Here is a 23,124-nt window from a genome sequence, read left to right as displayed (position 1 = left end):
AATAAACTGAAAGTTAAGTTTTTAAAAGAAAATCAAAGGGGAAAAGTAGAAAAAATTTCTGAGAAGAAATAAGATATAAAGGAAATGGATATAAATGGAGAAAGATAGCATGGAGAGAAATACAGAATTAATAATCTTAAGTGTCAATGTGAAAGGGATGAATTGTCCCATAAAACAGAAGTGAATAGGAAAATGAATTAAAAACCAGAATCCTACAATATGTTGTTTACAGGAAACATATTTGAACCAGAGAAATATATACAGAGCAAAGTCAAAAGTTTGGAGCAAAATATATTATGCCTCAGTGGAAGTAAAGAAAATCTGGTTTAGCAATCTTAATCTCAGACAAAGTAAAAGCAAAAAATCAATCTCATTAAAAGGGAATAAGGAAGGAAACTACATTTTCTTAAAAGGCACCATTGGAAATGAAGCTATATCATTACTAAACATGTATACACCTAGTGGTATAGCATCCAGATTCCTAGAGGAAAAGCTGAGTGAATTAAAAGGAGATATAGATAGCAAAACTTTAATATTGGGAGACCTCAGTCTCCCACTCAGAAGTAGATAAATAAAACAACAAAATAAGCGAGAAGGAAGTTAAGAAAGTGAATGAAATCTTAGAAAACTTAGATATGATAGATCTCTGGAGAAAACTTAATGGAGATAGAAAAGAATATATCTTTTTTGGCAGTACATGGCACCTTCACCAAAATTGACCATGTACTAGGGCACAAAAACCTTAAAATCAAATGCAGAAAGGTAGAAATAACACACACTTCTCAGAACATAATGCCATAAAAATTGCATGTAATAAAAAGTCAAGGAAAGATAAACCAAGAGCTAATTGGAAATTAAATAACTTTATTTTGAATAATGGGTAGGTCAAACAGCAAATAATAAAAATAATCAGTAATTATATCTAAGAAGATGATAATAATGAGACACCATGCTAAAATTTAGGGAATGTGGACAAGGCAGTTTTAGGAGAAACTTTATATATCTAAATGCCTACATGAATAAAATAGAGGAGATCAATGAACTGGGTATGCAACCAAAAAAGCTAGAAAAAGAACAAATTAAACATTCCCAATTAAATACCAAATTAGAAATTCTGAAACTCAAGGGAGAGATTAGTAAAACTGAAAGCAAGAAAACCATTGATCTCATAAATAAAACTAAGAGTTGGTTTTATGAAAAAGCCAATAAAATAGACAAAGTTCTGGTTAATCTGATTTTAAAAAAGAAATAAAATAACCAAATTACCAGTATCAAAAACGAAAAGGGTAAACTAAGCAATGAGAAGGAAATCAAAGAGATAATTCAGAGCTACTTTATCAAACTATATGCCAATAAATTGGACAACTTGAATGAAATGAATGAATATTTACAAACAGCCCAGATGAACAGAAGAGAAAATAAATTATTTAAATAACTCCATTTCAGAAAAAAGAAATTAAAGAAACCATCAATAAACTCACTAAGAAAAAGGCTCCAAGTCCAGATGGATTTACAAGTGAATTCTGCCAAACATTTAAGGAACAATTAATTCATTTTCTACATAAACTATTTAAAAAATAGAAGAGGAAGAAGTTCTTCCAAACTCCTTTTATGACATCAACATCATGCTAATACCCAAATCAGAAACAACCAAAACAGACAAAGAAAATTATAGACCAATCTCCCTAATTAATAATGATGCAAAAATCTTAAATAAAATTTTAGCAATGAGACTACAGCAAGTTATTTCCAGGATAATACACCATAATCAGGTTGGATTTATATCAGACAGGCAAGGATGGTTCAATATCAGGAAAACATTCAACATAATTAAACATATCAATAATAAAACCAACAGAAAACATATGATTATCTCAATAGATGCTGAAAAAGCCTTTGATAAAATACAACATCCATTCCTTTTAAAAACATTAGAAGGCTTAGAAATTACTGGAATTATCCTTAAAATAATAAATAGTATCTAAAAACCATCAACAAATATTATATTTAATGGGAATAAACTCAGAGCATTTTCAAAAATCTCAGGGGTGAAACAAGGATGCCCATTATCACTATTACTATTCAATACAGTATTAGAAATGCTAGCAGGAGCAATAAGAGAAGAAAAAGAAATTGAAGGAATCAGAATTGGCAACAAGGAAGCAAAACTTTCACTCTATGCAGATGATATGATGGTATACCTCGAGAACCCAAGAAAATCATCTAAAAAACTCCTTGAAACAATTAACAAATTCAGAAAAATAGCAGGATATAAAATAAATCCACATAAATCATCAGCATTTCTACATATGAACCACAAAATCCAAGAACAAGAGATAGAATGAAAAATTCCATTTAAAACAACTGTAGACAACACTAAATATTTGGGAATCTACCTCCCAAGACAAACCCAGAAACTATATGAACACAATTATAAAGCTCTCCTCAATCAAATTAAGTCAGATCTAAATAATTGGGAAAATGTCAAATGCCCCTGGATAGGTCGAGCTAATAAAATAAAAATGAAAATTCTATTTAAATTAAATTATGTATTGTTAATGCCATACCAATCAAACTACCAAATAACTACTTTATTGAGCTAGAAAAAAATGGTAACAAAATTCATCTGGAACAACAAAAGGGCAAGAATAGCAAGGGAATTGACGAAAAAGAATGTAAAGGAAGGTGGCCTCGCTCTACCAGATCTAAAACTATACTATAAAGCAGCAATCATCAAAACTGCCTGGCATTGGTTAAGAAATAGAGTAATGGATCAGTGAATTAGGAGAGGTTCAAAAGAAACTGCAGTAAATGACTGCACAATCCACTATTTGACAAACCCAAAGACATCAGCCTCTGGAATAAGAACTCACTATTTGACAAAAATTGTTGAGAAAACTGGAAAATAGTATGGCAAAAACTAGGCATAGGGGCAGCTAGGTGGCAGAGTAGATAGAGCAGCAGCCCTGGAGTCAGGAGGACCTGAGTTCAAATCTGACCTCAGACACTTACTAATTACCTAGCTGTCTGGCCTTAGGCAAGCCACTTAACCCCATTGTCTTGAAAAAAAAAACTGAAAGAAAAATTTAAAAATAAAAAAGTAGGCATAGAGCCACATCTCACACCCTATACCAAAATAAGGTCAAAATGAGTACAGAATTTAGACATAAAGAGAAATACCATAGATAAATTAATAGATTAAAAATTATCTATCTGGTCTTGGGGGGGAAAGGATGAATTTATGACCAAACAAGAATTAGAACACATTATAAACTGTAAAATGAATGATTTTGACGATATTAAATTTTAAAGATTTGTACTAATAAAATCAATGCTGCCAAAATGAGAAGAAAATCAGAAAGCTGGGAAACAATCTTCACAACCAGGAATTATGATAAAGGTCTCATATATTAAATATATAGAGAATTGCATCAAATTTGTAAGATCACAAGTCATTCCCCAATTGATAAATGGTCAAAGATATGAAAAATAGTTTTCAAATGAAGAAATTAAAGCTATATATAATCAGATGAAAAAATGCTCCAAATCACTATTGATTAGAGAAATAGACATTAAAACAACAGTAAGATATCATCTAACATCTAGTAGATTAGTCAAGATGAGAAAAAGGGAAGATGATCAAAGCTGGAGAGGTTGTGGGAGGACTGAAACACTGATGCATTGCTGGTGGAGTCATGAGCAATATGAAATTATGCCCAAAGAGCAATAAAATTGTTCATACCCTTTGATCTAACCATCCCAATTTTAGGTTATTTCCAGAATAAATTATAAAAAATGTTCCAAAATATTCATAGCAGCTCCTTTTGTAGTGGCAAAGAATTGGAAATCGAGGGGATGCCCATCCATTGAAGGGTGGCTAAACAAGTTATAGTACATAAATACTACAGAATAATATTGTTCTGTAAGAAGGCATAAATGATCATACTTTAGAGAAGCCTGGAATGACATGTGGGGATAGGATGCTGAATAATACAAGTAGAGCCAAGAGAACAATTTATACATCAATAAAATTATCAGATGAACCGCCTTGATGGAAGCAACTCCTCTTGACAGTCCAGAGAGATGGAACAACTGTATTTGATTGGTTATGAACCACATAAGAGTAAGAAAAACAAAACAAAACAAAACACAGGAAAAAAACCAAACCTTCTGAATCTAATAAACATTTTATAAAAATCATCTCATGTATCTCCTTCCCTTAATCCTAATTCCTCATGCCAAAAATTACTAATTTGTTTATATGTTTAACAAAATATGTAGGTACATTGCTAACCTGACTATTCACTGCTGAGGGATCAGGGGTGGGAAGGGAGGGAGGAGGAAAATTTCATAACTTGAAAATATGCATTTATAAATGGATGAAAATAAATAAAGAATTTTTTTTTAAAAAAAAGAAATTTCACCTCTTGGTGGATGACTCCCAGATAAGTATTTCTAGCTCCAGTCTCTCCTGAAATTCATGTCTACTTCACCAGCTTCCTCTTGAGATATTTCAAATAACAGGGTCCCAGAGAAATCTCATCCATTATGGACAGATATTAATCTTCTCATTGGAAAAAAATCAACTTTACAAGTTTAGGATGAGAGAGACATGGATCAATAGTTTTACTGAAATGATCTGGGGGTTCTAATGCATTGTTGGTCCAATATAGATGAGTATTGTGGTGGCACCCAATAGACCATATTCTTTCCCATATTGCATTAATGACTAAAGAAGTGGGGTATAGTCCCACTATTCTCTGCCTTTCTCAAATTTTTCTTGAGCATTATGTTCAGTTCTGAACATCATGGTTGACTAAAGATCAGGGGGATGAAGGGTCATTTGTTCATGTCATATGTGACTAAACTGAAGGAGCTTGGGATGTGACACCGGAAATAAGAGATCATGATGGGAAATTTGAGCGTCATCTTCAAGAAAAGTTAGGAATATCTCAGAGAAAAAGAAGATCTGACCTGTTTTACTCCAGAAGAAAGAACCAGGAGGATGGGGTAGAAGTTAGCTCAACAAGTCTCAAGGGCAGTAAAAAACTACCCAACTTTGATCCAATGAAAGTTGTCCAGAAAAATAACAAAGGGGAATTTTCTTCCAGAGAGGAGGAGATGGTGAAAAGGCAAGCCTGAAAGGGTTTCTAGTAGAGTTTCAAAGTTTATGTTTTATCAGATTCCTTTAGGATAAGAAGTGCACTAGTGACTTTCCTACTAGGACATTCAAAGCAGAACTCTAATATTCTCATATCCACCAACTCCACCTGTTCCATAAAAAAATGCCGTGTTTCTTTACAAAGCAAAATGCATACTTCCAGTATTCTACTTTAACAAGTTCAGTTCTCCTCAACCCCTTACAATCTCTCATTCTACATGTCCAATCAGTTCCCAATCTGGCCATTTATTATTCCATCATAACTCTTCCAACTGACCCGTGCTCTCTCCTCATGCAACTATCACCTTATTTTCTGCCCAAATTACCACTCACTTACATAATGGCTATGGTCTCCTTTCACTCCATCCTCAACTCATAAATATGTAATATTTGCTAATAGTGGCCTGCCCTAGCTTTCTTATATTTGATTCCCTTGAATATTATATCTTTACATTTTTATCTACAGGCTACGAATGGAAGAGGATCCAATATCAAAGTCCCTTGCCTTGGGACAGTCCCTTCAACTCTCTCTTCCTGTGGTGATAAATATCAGTGAGGGTACCAAATGGAACCTCAAAGGTTCCTAACCTGGGGGTACTCCATGTCAGTGAAATCCCAGGTAAAGTTGAGGATTTGCCTATTCCTTTTTCATTTAGTATTTAAATTTATAAAGGAGTTTATATAGAAATACCTATATATTTAATGTATCTACTTATACAAATCTACAGCTACATAAAAAATAGGTATATATGAAATGACATAAATAAATATATTTGTGGCATATGTGTAATTAGACATATAGATGTAGTAAGATGTGTGATACCTTTAATTATAATTTTTATGCATGTATATATATGTAAATTTATTGTATCCCCAGACCCTAGCACAGGTCAGGAAACCTAACAGGTTTCATCAATTCTTGCTTCCTTTCCTTGAGAAGCCATTGAAAACCAAATCTCACAAAACCTATAGAGTTAACAAAAAGCAGCCCTTCTGCCCTGGTCTGTCTAATGAGTCACTTAGGCTGAGGTGTACATATCTCCCCATTGTTTCTGGCTTCTCATTGACTGGAAGTTCTGAAAACCTGCATCAATGTTCTCTAGCAACACTCTTCCTCCATCCATGTCAGGGGGGATCAGAGACTGTAGGGGTGGGGTGGAAAAACATGGAGCTGCATTGTCTCTTCCAGGTCCTCACTCTCCCCTACCTCATCTATCAAAGCACAGAAGTAAACAATGATTCTCATAAACTCTTTACCCAGAATTGTGCCATTTTCTCTCCTTACAAGAACAAGCCTGGTCTTTCAGAAGCCTTCTCCTGCAGCACTCTCTCATGTCATACCCATGAAATCTATCAGTTTGGTCAAAATACCTCATATATCTCACCCCTCTACATATGATTTCAGAGATGTACTTGAGACCTGTGAAGTCAGACAATACGTGGGAAACAGTAACCAGGAGTTGATACTGAAAGACCTTGCTCACATAGGCAAGTGACTTGACTGGAGGTTTTGACCTGTGTCTCCTGGAGAGATTTCAAGGGGTTGGGCTATAAATATGAATGGGAAAATATTACATCTTTATTTTTCCTAACCTCAAACTAAAAAATAATGTTTCTTTTAAAGATTTAAATGTATTCTTCTAGCATGGGGTTCAAAGGCTTCCCTAGATTTCTAAGGGATAAAGAACATAATAAGCAGTTAAGAAATCTCACATTACACTAACACTAGATGAGACAATGTGTAAACAAGGCAGAATCCCTGTCCTCGAAGTCCTTCTAATCTAATAGGAAAATTACTCAGAATTCATTTGTACAAATAACTGTGATACAAGGGGCTTGGAGAATAGTTTCAGTGAAAAAAATGGTCCAGGTGAAGGACTATGATCAGTCTGAGAAAGGACATGTGTCTTTCCTGGGCTTCATAGCAAAAAGAAGAGATGGAACCATAGTTAGAAGGGCAGAAGACACAGCCCAGGCAGTAGAGCCCATGGTTACCTTGAGTGGAAGTCTCAACATATTGAGGGTCTTGCTCCTTTGTTTTCTGTAATTTCCTCATCCAACCCAGAGCTCAGTATACAGTAAGCCCTTCATAAATGCTCACTCTAGGGGTCATTCACTCAACAATCATTAAGGGCCTACTATGTATCAGACACTGCTGGGGACAAAAGAAAGACCAAAGGCCCTTTCCTTCTCTCAAGGAGCTCCCAGTCTAATTAGAAAGAGAACAACAAGATACAGAAAGGATAGATGGGTGATAATCTCAAAGGGAAGTGGATGATTTATTGTTTGCAAAGAAATTCAAATTACCAGCAAGTAATTTTTAAAACCCCTTTCCCCAATATTCATTGGAATAAGGGATTTCAGGTTACCTGACCTCTAAATCCTGCCAGATAAAAAAAGGAATGAAGGTATTACTCAATCCCACTTTGTGGAAGAGAGGGGAGGCTAGTTTATTTTTTTTGCATTATTCATCGATTTTCTATACATTTATTATAAGTTCACTTGAATTTCTCCTTCCACATTATTTATGTTTTTTGACAAGGTAATGTGGGTAAATGACTTGCCTGAGTTCATAAAGTTAATTAATTATTAAGTGACTAAAGTGGAATTTGAACTCAGGTCATCCTGACTCCAGGGTTGGTGCACCACCTACTTCCTTTGTCCATATTGAACAATCAAAGAGAAGAAAAAATCCTCATAATAAATATGTATAGATAAGCAAAATATACCCCAGAAGCCATTCCACAAGTATGTCTCCTTCTGCCTCTTACTTGTCCATGGGTCCTCTGACATCATGGCAGCTTTCCAGGGCATGGAGCAAAGTCCAAAGACTTTGAAGGCCAAGAGTCAGTTTGTCAGTCAGCATTTTTGAAGTTCCTACTGTGGGCCAAGAACTAAGCATTGTGTTGAAGTTACAGAGAAAGACCAAAGCAGCCCCCCAACCCCTGAGGAGCTCCTACTATGGTGGGATAGAAAACAAGCCGACAATTCTATGCCAATAACATACACATGATACCTTGGAGAGGGTCAACAGAGGGAAGGCAGCTGCTCCAAAACCTTAAGGAAGATGAGGAAAGGCTTCCTGGAGTAGGTGGCATGATACCTGAGACTTAGAGGAAAGCAGAAGATCCAAAAGGCAGAGGAAGAGGGAGAGAATGCCAAGAGATCTGGAGACAGCCAGAGGGAAAGCCTAGAACTGAGAGGTGGGGTGTTTTCTGTGTCATTAGATAATAGGAGACATGGGAAGAGTAGAACGGGAGATGGGAGAAGACTGGAAATTGTGTGTGTTAGTGTATATAGGGGTAGGGGGAGCAGCAAGCAAGACCAGGTCATGAACAGTGATAAAGCAGAGGATTCCATATTTGACCTGTAGATGATAAGAAAACACTAAAGTTTATTGAGCCTGAGAAAGACATGGTCAGTCACAATTTTATTTTCAGAAGATCCCTATGAGCAGCACTACTTGTAGGGAAAAAAAAGCCTCTTGTGATCTCTCTTTTGTTCCAACAGATTGCCCCCTAATTCATTCTTCAGCTCTCATTAAAACCCTTTCTCTCCCTTCCCCTCCCCATTGATTGGTTCCCACCAATATACCTTCAAACATAACCATGTGACCCCCATTCTTAAAAACCTTCACCAGACCCTCAAGTTCATATCCTCTATCTCTACTCCATTTTCCTATGGAATATTAGCTCCAGAGAAAGAGCAAGTTCTGAAGCATGGGCTTCCAGAAAATAAAAACACAGATTTAGAATTGTCAGGAAACTTGGAGGATGGCTCCAGTGAACCATCTAAGAAAAGAGATTGTCTGCTCAGTTTGACTCTACATCTAATTTTCTCTTTTCATCCTTTGGCTTTTGTAATGTCATTTATAGCTTCATCCCTCAATTAAAACTTCTATCCTAAAGATATGAATTATCTATTAATTAACAAAACCAATATCTTGTCCCAGGTCTCAACACAATCTACTTTGCCTTGCTGATGCGCTTCACCCTGCTGACCATCCTCTCCTTCTAAGACTCTCTCTGCCCTTTACTGTTCTCTCCTGGTTCTTCTCCTGCTGGCTGACTCCTCAAACTTGTGATGATCAGCTAGATCATCTATATCAAGCCCTGCTAAATAGAACTGTTCCCCAGGCTTCTCTTCTTCCTTGTCCTCTCCTTCTTCTTCTTTTCTTTTTCTTCAGTGTCTTCAACTTCATTGTCTTCTCTTCTTCCTCCTTCTTAATCCATATCTCTCTTACTCTTTTTGCTCTCCATTTTTTGTTCCAATTTTTCCTTGTCAATAACTGACTGACTGTTCTCTCTCTCTCTCTCTCTCTCTCTCTCTCTCTCTCTCACTCACTCACTCTCACTCTCTCTCTCCTTCCTCTTGAGATGTTGCAAGTAGCAAGGTCCTCAAGAAATTTCAAAATCAAATAAATGACATCCATTAGGGACAGATGTTAATCTCCTCATTGGGAAAAAAATCAACTTTACAAGTATAAATTAAGAGAGACGTGGATCATTTTTCTGAAAAGATCTGGGGTTTCTCATCCACTGTGGGTCCAATACAAATGAACATTGTGGTGGCAACCAATAGACCTTATTCAATCCCATGATGCATTAATGTCTACAAAGGTGGGGTAAAATTTCACTGTTCTCTGCCTTTCTCAGAACTTATATTGAGCATATGTCCAGTTCTGGGCAGCATTAAAATACGGAAGTTTCCAGAGAAGACCAACCAGGAGGATGAAAGGTACATCTGCTTATGTCATATGCAACTCAACTGAAGGAGTCTGGGATGTTAGGGATTAGGGTATAAGGGCACAATGGAACATGAGTAAGGGAGCATGAGGAGGAATAGGAGAGCCATCTTCATAGGGATGTCACAGGAGAAAAAGGATAAAATCTTGCCTATTTGACTCTAGAAGAAAGAACCAGGAAGATGGAGTAGAAGCTAGAAAGAAAAGGCTCAACAAAATGCAAGGTCAAAAAACTGCCCAACTTCCTTCCAATGAGAACTGTCCAGAAAGTGACAAAAGGGAATGGGCTGCCACAGGATGGGGAAGGGTGCACACCTGAAAAGGCTTCTTGTAGAGGTTGAAAAATCACATCATTTCTTTATGGTGGATTCCTTTGGGATATGAAGGGCACTAGATGACTATTTAATTGCAACTAACTTGAAAATTCTTTGCTTCTAGGATTCCTTGCCACTTACTCAACCCTGTTCCCCAAGTTTCACTGTTTCTGTTGAAAACACAAACCATACTTCTAGTCTCTCAATTTCATAATCTGATTATTCTCCTCAGTTCCTCTCATTCTCTCACTCCACATGTTCAGTCAGTTCCCAATCTGGCAATTCATCTCTACAAGATATTTCTTCTAGCTGACCCTTGCTCTCTCCTCCAAATCTTTCACAATAGCTATAGAGTTAACAAAAAGGCAGCCCTTCTCCACTGGTCTGTATAATGAATCGATTAGACAGTTTCTGGCAAAGACATCTGCCCATCATTCATGGGTTCTCATTGGCTGAAAGTTTTAATAACTTACATCAATGTTTCCTAGCAACACTTCCTGCATGTCAGAGGAGATCAGAGATTGTGGAGATGGAGTGGTGGGGGTGGAGAATCATGGAGCTGCATTGTCTCTTCAAGATCCATGTTAAATGATGGATGATTTATTGATTGAAATTTACTTGGATTTAGCAGATTAGTATTAAAATCCCCTTCCCTAAAATCTATATAATACTTATCTTCAGGGGAACTGAACCCTAAAAGCTGACACAATCAGGTATAGTCCTTCATTGTAACTAGAAAGGGACCCCAGTTTTAGGGGGGTTTTTGCATTTCATGATTTATTTTTGCCACATTTATGAGAGATTGTGGGGGTGGAGTGGAGAAACACGGAGCTTTGTTATCTCTTCCAGGCCCATTATAAATCTTGAGTAATATATTGATTGAAATTTAATTGGAATTAATAGCAGATTATTGTTAAAATCCCCTTCCCCAAACTCTATTATAATACTTTTTTAGAGTAACTAAACCTAAAAGCTGACATGATCAGAATTAATCCCTCATTTTAACTAGCAGAGGACCCCAGTTTTAATTTTTTTGCATTTCTTCATTTTTTTTTATTTTTGCCTCATTCATTTTCAGTTCCCTTCTACTTCTTCTTTCACCCTATTGAACAACAAAAAAAGAAAATAAAAGATAATTCCTCATGAGATACAAATTTCCACATTGGTTCCTTCCAAGGCATGTCTCCTGTGGTCTCCTGCTTCATCTTCAGGTCCTCTGGCAACATGGTGGCTTCAAAGCCATGGAGCAGAGTTCAAAGTCTTTCAGAGTCATCAGTCAACCAGACCATCAACATCTATGAAGATATTATTGTAAATCAGGCACTAAGTGTGAAATGCTGGGGAGGCAAAGAAAGTCCAAAGACATACCTGCCCTTGAGGAGTGCCCATCTAATTAGGGAAAAAACATGCAATCAATTCTTTCACAAAGGTAGATACAAGTGGTAACCTGGGAAGGAACAACAGAAATGGTCAATACTACAATTCCCAGTGCAATTTATTATTGTGTTGATTCTCTTTGTTTGTCATAGACAAATTTTAAAAATTAAAATTAAAAATCTGATGCACATGCTTTTTTTTTTCAGAGAGCTGATTGTTTATCAGTTACCAGGGCACCTCTGCTCACCAGCTCTTTTGTTCCATTTTTTCAGTCCAGGACCTGGTCTCTTCCTTCAGTTAGAAGTATAAAGCACAACTTTGAATTTCCTCTTCAGGATTCCTTTTCCTGTTAAAAAACCATTGGCATCATCCCCAACTCAATTCTTCTTTTCCCATTATCTCACAGTCAGGTAGCCTTGCTCCTTGTCAAAACCAGCCCTTTTACAGAGGTCCATTATCTCAGGCCTTCTCATTTTTTCTAACAGATTATCCCCAAATTCAAACTTTATTTCTCTATAAAACCCTTTCTCTCTATCCCCCTCCTTATATATTAGTATCCTCCATTATGCTTCTAAACCTAACTAATTGTACCCCATCTTTAAGAACTTTCTCTAGTTCCTCAAGCTAAAATCCTTGTCTCAAGTCCATTTCCCTAGGAAAAAAGACTGTCTGCGGGACTCTGTATTTAATCTTTTCATTAAGTCCTTAAACTTTTATAATCCAGTTTGTAGCCTCATTCTCAACTGAAACTTTTCTATCTAAAAGATATAATTTATCTATTAATGGACAAAGTCTTGTCTCAGTTTCCATTTTCTCTACCACTCTGATGGATTTCCCACTTCTGACTATCTTCTCCTCAGGGAGACTCTCTCTCTAGTCTTTCTTGATCCTGTTCTCTTCAGGTTCTTCTCTAGCCACCTGAACCCTACTCTCCTCACACAATTGCCACCTTATTTTCTTCCCCAATTTCCTCTCACTTAGATAATGGCAATGGCCTCCAATTTAGGGTCCCAGCCTCCAGTCCTTTCCCATTCAGTCCATCCTCAACTCAGCAGCTTCCAAAGGGATTTTCATAAGCACAGCTCTCATCGTGTCATTGTTATACATATTAATGTTCAGTGGCTCTCTATGGCCTCTAGGATCAAGTACAAACTTTTTCCAGTTGGCTTTGAAGATCCTACAAAACCTGGTCTCTACCTTCCTTCCCCATCTCAGTGAACATTACTCCCCACCTTGAAGTGTTCAATATAAACTGACCTTCTCTCTGCTTCCCACAAAGAATCTTACCTCCTGTGTCCTTGAATTTAAAGCAGTCTCCCTCCTCACCTTTGCCTCATTCAATCCATCTTTTTCTTCAATACTTAGCCCACACATCAAATCTACATGAAGCCTTCCCCCTTCTGAACCTAGGCCTGCTAATGGTGGCCTTCCATATCACCATTTCATCTGACTCCCTTGAATTTTTTTCTCTTTATGATTTTACCCACAACATAGGAGTGAATGGGGAACCATGTTCAAAGCCAGTGGGGGTCACTTGTCAAGTTCCCCTTGCCCCAGTAAAGTTGCTTCAGCTCTGTGCTCCAAGCATCTCCCTGTTATGATAAATAGTGGAAAAGGTGCCCAATGGAGCCTCCTTAGTGAAAGGATCCACACCTGGAGGATCTCTGTATCATTCAAATCATAGGTGGAGTTGAGGATTTGTCTATTCCCTTATCATTTAGTTTTTCAAATATAAAAGAATTTATTTATGCATCTATATATATATTTATGTGTCTATGTATTTATGTTTGTATATATCTAGAGTTATATATTAATACTGGTATGTAAAAACTTTGATATAGACATAAGAATTTCTTTCTAATATACAGACATATATTTATATATATATATATGTGTGTGTGTGTGTGTGTGTGTGTGTGTGTGTGTGTAGATATCTAGATATCTAGATATATATTTGTATCTCCAGAGCCTAGAACAAGTCAGGAAACATAACAGCTTCCATCAATTCTTGCTTGCTTTCCTTGAGAAGCCATTGAAAACCAAATCTTTCACAAAACCTATAGAGTTAACAAAAAAACAGCCCACTGGTCTGAATAATGAGTCACTTAGACAGTCTCAGACAAAGGTATCTGCCCACCAATCCTGGCCTCTCATTGGCTGGAGTTTCTGAAAACCTGTATCAATGTTCCCTAGCAACACTCTTCCTCCATGTCAGAGGGGAATCAGAGATTGTGGAGATGGAGTGGTGGGGGTGGAGAATCATGGAACTGCATTGTCTCTTCAAGATCCATGTTAAATGATGGATGATTTATTGATTGAAATTTACTTGGAATTAGCAATAGATTAGTATTAAAATCCCCTTCCCAAAAATCTATACAATACTTATCTTCAGGGGAACTGAACCCTAAAAGCTGACATAATCAGGTATAATCCTTCATTGTAACTAGAAAGGGACCCCAGTTTTAGGGGGGGTTGCATTTCATGATTTATTTATTTTTGCCACATTTATTTTCATTTCCTATCACTTCTCTTTTCATTCTATTAATCAATAAAAAATGAAAATAAAAGATATTTTTTCAACATCTACAAATCCTGATATTGGTTCTTTCCAAAGTATGTCTTTAGGTCTCCTGCTTCATCCTCTGGTCTTCTGGCTTCAGGTTGGCTTCAAAGCCATGGAGCAGAGTCCAAAGTCTTTCAGATTCATCAGGCAATTGGTCAATCAAATTTTATGAAGCTATTATTATAAGGGAAGCACTGAGTGGGAAATGCTGGAGATGTAAAGAAAGTCCAAAGCAGCCCCTGCCCTTGTGTAGCTCCTAATCTAATGTGGGAGAAAACATGGCACCAATTGTGTACCAACAAAAGAGAAAAGAGGTAACTTGGAGAGGATCAATAAAAATGGCCAATACTACAATACTCACTCCAATTTACTGATGTGTTGATTCTCTATGTTTGTCAAAGACAAGATATTAATAATGCTAATTAAAATTAAAAATGTGCTGGGCATGCTTTTTTTCAGGGAGAAGATTGTTAACCAGTCACCAAGGCACCTCTGCTCACCCAGCTCTCTTTTCCCATTCTTTCAACCAAGAACCTGGTCCCTTTCTTCAGTAAGAAATAGAAAGCACAACTATGAACTCCCTCTTCAGGATTCCATTGCATATAAAAAGACATTGGTATCACCTCTACTCAATATTTCTTTCCCCAATATCTCAGAGGCAGGAAGCCTTGCTCCTTCTCAAGACCAACCCTTTTACAAAGACCTTCATCTCCTGCCTGCTCCTTTTATCCATTTGTCCCCTATTCCTATTTCACTCTTTATCTCTATGTAAAACCTGTCCTCTCCATCCCCCCCTTATATTTTGCTGCCTTCCACTGTTTCCAAACATACTTATGTGTGTACCATCTTTCAGAACCTTCACCTGATCCTCTGTCTTCAGTCCAGTTCCCTAGAACATCTAGGAAAAAAAGCCTGTCTGCTCTGTTGGACTCTGTAGCCAATCTGTTCATTGAGTCCTTAAATTTTGTAATCCCATTTAGAGCCTCATTCTCCAGTAAACTCTTCCATCTTAAAGCCATCAACTATCTATTAATTGACAATATAACAGTCATGTCTCAGGGTTCATTCATCTCCCCCCCACTCTGATGGACTTCACCCTTCTGACCCTCCTCTCCTCCTGGAGACTCTCTGACCTTTGCTGATCCCCTTCTCTCCTGGGTATGCTCCTTCTTGGTGAATCCTTCAAAAACTTGTAATGATCAACTAAATATCAGTATTCCCCAGGCTTCTCCTCCTCCCCCCTCCTCCTCCCCCCCTCCTCTTCCTCCTCCTCCTCCTCCTCCTCCTCCTTCTTCTTCTTCTTCTTCTTCTTCTTCTTCTTCTTCTATCTTTTCTTTATTTTTCTATGTCTTCTTTTATTCTACTACTAATTTTTCTTCTTTCTTCTTCCTCTTTCTTCATCTTCTATCTTCATCTTCTCTCTCTCTCTCTCTCTCTCTCTCTCTCTCTCTCTCTCTCTCTCTCTCTCTCCTCCCTCCCTCCCTCCCTCCCTCCCTCTCTCTCTCCTCTTTAGGGTGTCTGTCCTCAGTATTTTCCTATTCAGCCCATCCTCAACTCAGCAGCTACCAAAAGATTTTCATAAGCTCCAGCATCATCTTGTCACTGTCTAACTTAGTGATGTGCAGTGGCTCCCTATGACCTCTAGGATCAAATGCAAACTTTTCCAGTTGGCTTTGAAGATCCCATAAGACCTGGTCTCCACCTCTCTTCCCCACCTCAGGGGATATTGCTCCCCATCTTGAAATCAGCAATTCAAATCAGCCTTCTCTCTGCTTCCCACGAGAAAGTTTCACCTCCTGTCTCCCTGAAGTCATACTGGTCTCCTCCCTCATCCTTGCCTCACAGAACTCTTCTTTTCCTTCAGCATTCAATCCAGGCACCAATTCTACTTGAAGCCTGTCATTCCTGATCCCACACTGCTAATGGTGGTCTGCCCTAGCTATCATGCTTTTGATTTCCTTGAATATCGTCTCTTTATTTTTATCCACAAGCTAGGATTGGATAAGGATCCAAACTCAAAGACACTTTTGATCAGTATCAAGGCCCCTTGCCTTGGGCCAGTCCCTTCAGCTCTTCATTGCCCTGTGATGATAAATATAAGAGAAGGTACCAGATGAAACTTTAATAGACAAAGGTTCCTCACCTGGGAATACTCTATATCAGTGAAATCCCAGGGATGAGATGTGCCTATTGTCCCATGAGAATGTGCCTATTGCTTTTGCATTTAGGTTTTTTATATATAAAGGAGTTTCTATGGAAGTACCTATGTATTTACCTATTAATGTCTCTATTGATCTCTATCTGGATATACAAATCTGTAACTACAAATAAAAATTGGTATATATAAACAGACATAAACAGAAATATATACGTATATATTTGGCATTTCTGTAATTATATATATATGTAGCAATAATTGTGATACCTTTAATTATACATATAGATGCTTATAAGTGTGTGTGTGCATGTGTGTGTAAATTTATCCTTATCCTCAGACCCTAACACAGGTCAGAAAACCTAACAGCTTCCATCAGTTCTTGCTTGCTTTCCTTGAGAAGCCATTGAAAACCAAATCTTTCACAAAACCTATAGAGTTAACAAAAAGCAGCCCACTGGTCTGTCTAATGAGTCACTTAGTCTCTGGTGCACATATCTGCCCGTCATTTCTGGCTTCTCATTGGCTGGAGGTTCTGAAAAACCTGCATCAATGTTCCCTAGCATCCATGTCATGAAGGATCAGAGCCTATGGGGGTGGAGTGGAGAATCATGGAGCTTCATTGTCTCTTCCAGGTGCTTGCTTTCCCTACCCCATCTATCAAAACAAAGAAACAAACAAAAATCAAAAAACTTTTCTCCTAGAATTCAGCCATTTTCTCTCCTTACAAGAACAAGCCTGGTCTTTCAGAAGCCTCCTCCTGTAGTTCTCTCTCTCATGTCATACCCATGAAATCTATCAATTAGGTCATAATTCCACATATGTTTCACTCTTCTGCATATGATTTCATGAATGTACTTGGGATTTGTGAGGTCAGAGAACAGGTGGGAAAAATAACCAGGAGTTGATACTGAAAGATCTTGCCTCAAATATGCAAGGGACTTGACCAGAAGTCTTGACCTGTGTCTCCTGGAGAGATTTCAAGGGGTTATGTATTATAAGGGGTTATAATAATGAATGGGAAAATCTTTACATATTTATTTTCTCAAACCTCAGACTAAAATATTTTTCTTTTAAAGATTTGAATGTATTCTTCCGGCATGGGACTCAAAGGCTTTCCTAGATGTCTAAGGGGTGTAGAACAAAATAAACAGTTAAGAAATCTCACACTACACTAAAATTGAATGGGACAATGTTGAAACAAGACAGAATCCCTGCCCTCAAAGGGCCTCTAATATAATGGGAAAAATGCACAGAAGCCATTTATACAAATAATTGTGATACAAGCGGGTTAAAGAATAGGTTCAGTGAAAAAAAGTTTCAGGAGAAGGAATATGAAAAATTTGAGGGAGAACACATTTCTTTTCTAGACTTCACAGAAAAAAGAAGAGAGAGAACCCTTGTAGGGAGGGCAGAGGACATTCCCAGGTAATAGTGTCCATGGTTACCTTGAGTAGAGGTCTCAACATATTGAGGGTCTTGCTCCTTTTTTCTGTAATTCCCTCATTCAGCCCAGAGCTCAGTAAACAGTAGGCCCTTCATAAAGGCTCACCCTATGGATCACTCACTCAACAAGCATTAAATAAGGTCCTACTATGTGTCAGACTCTGCTAAGGACAAAAGAAAGGTCAAAGGCCATTACTTTCTCTTAAGGAGCTCCTAGTCTAATGAGAAAGAAAGCAACCAACCAAGTATGTCCAAACAGGATTAATGGGAGAGAATCTCAAATGGAAGACCATGAGGATTTGGTAAATTCTGGTTGACTTATTGATTGCAAGGAAATTGGGATTAGTGGGAGGTTACTTTTAAAACCCGCTTCCCGAACATCCATCAGAATAATGGTTTTCAGGATAACTTACCTCTAAATCCTGCCAGATAAAAAGGAATGAAGATATTACTCAATCCCACTTTATGGAAGTATGAGGATGCTAGTTTATCTTTTTTGCATTATTGATTTATTTTCAGTCCATTTGTTATAAGTTCCTTTGCAATTCTCCATTCCACTGATTGACGTTATTTTTGGCAAGACAATGAAGTTAAATGACTTGCCTCAGGTCATATAGCTATTTAATTATTAAGTGTCTGAGACAGGATTTGAACTCAGGTCATCCTGACTCCAGGGCTGATGCACTACCTACTTCCTTTCCCTTTAATAAACAATGAAAGAGAAGGAAAATCCTCATGGTAAATATGTATAGATAAGCAAAATAAGTCCCAGAAGCATGTCTCCTTCTGCCTCCCTTGTCGATGGGTCCTCCAACATCATGGTGGCTTCCCAGGCCAGGGAACAGAGTCCCAAGTATTTGAGGGTCATCAGTCAGTCAATCAGCATTTTTGCAGTTCCTACTGTTAGCAAAGCACTAAGCACTAAGTGCTTAAGTTACAAGAGAAAACTCAAAGCAGCCCAAGCCTTGAGGAGCTCCCAGTCCAGTGGGAAAGAAAACATGCAAACCTTTTTATACGAGTAACATATAAATGAGATAACTTGGGGAAGATCAACAGAAGAAAGGCAGTTGCTCCAAAACCATAAGGGAGATAAAGAAAGTCTTTCTGGAAAAAGGTGGGATGTGAACTGTGACTTGGGGGAAGGCAGAAGAGCCAAAAGGCAGAGGAGGAAAAAGAAAATGTCAGGAGATCTGGGGAGCAGCCAGAGGGAAAACTTAGAACTGAAAGGTCGGGTGTCTTCTGTGTCACTTGATGATAGGAGATATGGGAGGAGTAGAATTGGAGATGGGTGAAGACTAGAAACTCTTTTGTTGCAACAGATTGTCCCCTAATTCACACTTCAGCTCTCTACAAAACCCTTCCTCTCCTTTCCCGTTCATATATATATATACCAATATGCCTTTAAACATACCCAAGTGTCCCCCATTTTTAAATACTTTCACCAGTCCCTCAAGTTAGTATCTTCTATCTCAACTCCATTTTCCCGTGGAACAATGAACCAAGAGAAAGAGAAAGTTCTGAAGCATGGGTTCCTAGAAAAGAAGAATGCAGATTTAGAGTTTACTGGAAACTTGGAGGATGGCCCCAGTGGCACATCTACAAAAAGAGATTGTCAGCTCGGTTTGACTCTATATCTAATTTTCTCATTTCATCCTTAAGCTTTTGTGATCTAATTTATAGCTTCGTCACTAAATTAAAACTCTTCTATCCTAAAACCACCAATTATCTATTAAAGAACAAAACAAATAATCTTGTCTCAGGTCTCCATCTTCTTCCCCTCTCTGATGGACTTCACCCTTCTCACCCTCCTCTCCTTCTGGAGACTCTCTCTGGTCTTTGCTGATCCTGGTTTCTCCTGGTTCTGCTCCTGCCTGGCTGACTTCTCAAAATTCTGATGATCAGCTAGATCATGCCCTCAAAATATGACTGTTCTCCAGGCTTCCCTTCATCTTCCTCTTCATCTTCTTTTTTCTTTTTTATTGTCTTCTACTTCATCGTCTCTTCTTCCTTCTTTTAGTTCTTTATATCTCTTTCTCTCTTACTCTTGCTTGTTCACTCTCCTTCATTTTTTGTTCCAATTTCAGTGTTTTCTATAACTATCTCCTCTCTCTCTCTCTCTCTCTCTCTCTCTCTCTCTCTCTCTCTCTCTCTCTCTCTCTCTCTCTCCTCTCCTCCCTCCCTCCCCCTCCCTCCCTTAAGGATCCAATTTTCACCTCTTAGCAGATGATCCCCAGATACATATTTCCAGTTCCAGCATCTCCTGACCTTCAGACCCACTTCACCAGCTTCCTCTTGAGATATTTCAAATAACAAGATCCCAGAGAAATTTCAAAATGAAACAACTGACACTGATCAGGGAGAAATGTTAATCTTCTCATTACAAGTTGAAGTTGAAGGAGACATGGATCAATGATTTTTCTGAAACTATCTAAGGGTTCTAGTGCCCTATGGCCCAATACAAAAGAGTATTGTGGTAGCAATCAATAGTCCTTATTCAATCCCATGAGGCATTATTGTCTACAGTGGTGGGGTTTAAACCCCCTTTTTGCTGCATTTCTCAAAACTTATCTTGAGCATTATGTTCAGCTCTGGGTATGATGGTTGACTAAGGATGTGAAAACAAGGAAGTTTCCAGAAAAGAGCAATCAGGAGAATAAAGGGTTATCTTGTGCAGGTCATATGTGATTCCACTAAAGGAGCTTGGGATGTTAAGCCTAGATGAAGGGAGCATGAGGAGGAATACAAGAGCCATCTTCAAGTAGATCTAGGGATGTCACAGAGAAAAAGAATAAGATCTAGTCTATTTGACTCCAGAAGAAAGAACCAGCAGGATGGGGTGGAAGCTGGAAAGAACTTCAAGAAGGCTCAAGGTTAGGAAACCTGACCAACTTCCTTCCCATGAGAACTGCCCAGAAAGAGACAAAGGGGAATGGGCTGCCACAGGAGAGGGAAGCACACCTGAAAAGACTACTTGTAGAGGGTGAAAGATCACATAATTTAAATTGCAGTGGATTCCTTTAGGCTATGAAGCGTACTAGATAACTATCTGATTGCAACTAACTTGAAAATTATTTGATACTAGGATTCTTTGCCATTTACTCTACCTTGTTCCCCAAATTTTCCTGTTTCTGTTGAAAACACAAACCATATTTCCAGGCTCCCAATTTCATAACCTGGATATCCTATTCAGTTTCTTTCATGCTCTCACTTCACATGTCCAAATCAATTCACAACCTGATCAAGTCAACTCCCCACCATATCTCTTCCACCTGACCCCTACACTCTACTCACATAACCATCACCTAATGTCTGACCCCAATCACCTCTCACTTAGATAATGGCAATGGCCTCCTATTTAGGGTCCCTGCCTCCAGTCTTTTCTCAAACAATTAAATATCAATTCAGCAGCTATACTGAAATCACCTCTCATCTTGTCAATCTCTTAATTGGAGATGTGAAGTGGTTCCCTATGACCTGTAGGATCAAGTATAAATTCTCTTTATAGAATCATGAAGATCCTATAAAATATGGTCTCCATCTATATTGCCCACCTCAGAGAACATTACTCCCCATCTTGAAGCCTGCAATACAAACTGGCCTTCTCACTGATTCCAACAAAACAATATTTTGTCTCTTGTCTCCTTGAATTTGCCCTAATCTCCCTCCTCACTTTGCCTCATTCAATTATTTTTTTCAACATTTAACCCAAGCATCACATCTATGTGAAGCCTTCCTGAACCCAGTACTGCTAATGGTGGTTCTTCCCTTTCTCCATTTCATTTGACTCCTTTAAATTTTTTCTCATTATGTATTATCCACAACATAGGTAGTGGATAGGGAACCAGGTTCAAAACTAGTTCAAGTTACTGTCAACTTCCCCTTGCCCTAGGACAGTCCCTTCAGCCCTGTGCTTCAGGCATCTCTCTGGAATGATAAGTGGTAGAAAAATTGCCCAATTCAACCCCCTTAGTGAAATTGTCCTCACCTGCAGACATTCCTGTATCAGTCAAATCAGAGGTGGAGTTGAGGATGTGCCTATTCCCTTGTCATTTAAGTTTTTGAAATATAAAAGAATTTATGTGTGCATATATACATATTTATGTATGTATGTTTTATATGTATAGATATCAGAGTTACATATTAATACTGATATGAAAACAGAAATAGACATAACTATATGTGGAATAGCCACATATATTCATAGATTATATATATATTTTATATATATATATATATATATATATATATGTATATGTAAATATATTTGTGTCCACAGAGCCTAGCACAGATCAGGAAATCTAACAGTTTCCAACAATTTTTACTTGCTTTCCTTGGGAAGCCACCGAAAACCAAATCTTTCACAAAACCTATAGAGTTAACAAGAAGCAGCCTTTCTCCACTGGTCTGTTGTTGAGTCACTAATTCAGTCTCTGGTGAAGATATAAGTCTATCATACTTTGGTTCTCATTGGCTGAAAGCTCTGAAACTCTGCATCAATATTCCCTAGCAACACTCTTCCTCCATTTCAGAGGGGATCAGAGATCATGGGGATGGAGTGGAGAATCTTGGAGCTTCATTGTTTCTTCTAGGGCCAACCTAAATCTTGGGTAATATATTGATTGAAATTTAATTGTAATTTGCAGCAGATTATTATTAAAAGTCCCTTCCCCAAAATCTGTTATAATACTTGTTTTCAGGAATGTCTCCTTTGGTATCCTGCTTCATCTTTGGGTCCCTCTGGCATCATGGTGGCTTCAAAGCCATGGAGCAGAATCTAAAGACTTTCAGAGTCATCAGTTCATTGGTCAATCAACATCTATGAAGCTATTATTGTGAGGCAAGTAGTAAATGGAAAATGCTGGGGACAGAATGAAAACCCAAAGCAGCCCCTGCCCTTGAGGAGCTCCCAGTCTAGTGAAGGAGAAAACATGTCACCAATTCTATACCAATGATACATAAAAGAGGAAACCAGGGGAGTATCAACAGAATTGGCCAATCCTAAAATTTCCACTTCAATTTACTGTTGTGTTGATTCTCTATGTTTGTCGTAGACAAAATGTTAATAATGCAAATTAAAACTTAACATCTTCTGTGCATGCTTTTTTTTCAGAGAGATGCTTGTTAACCAGTTACCAGGGTACCTCTGCCCACCAGCTCTCTCTTGTCCCATTCTTTGAACCCAGGACCTGGGCTCTTCCTTCAGTAAGAAGTAGAAAGCACAACTTGGAACTTCCTTTTCAAGATTCCTTTTCCTGTAAAAATCCATTGGCATCATCCCCTACTCAATTCTTCATTCCCCAGTATCTCATAGGCAGGTCCACTTACTCCTTGTCAAGGCCACTCCTTTCACATAATCCCTTCATC

This window comes from Macrotis lagotis, chromosome 8 (genome assembly GCF_037893015.1).
Source record: "Macrotis lagotis isolate mMagLag1 chromosome 8, bilby.v1.9.chrom.fasta, whole genome shotgun sequence".
In the NCBI taxonomy this organism is placed as follows: Eukaryota; Metazoa; Chordata; class Mammalia; order Peramelemorphia; family Peramelidae; genus Macrotis; species Macrotis lagotis.
The sequence above is the reverse complement of the archived record's forward strand: the minus strand, read 5'-3'. Positions refer to the sequence as shown.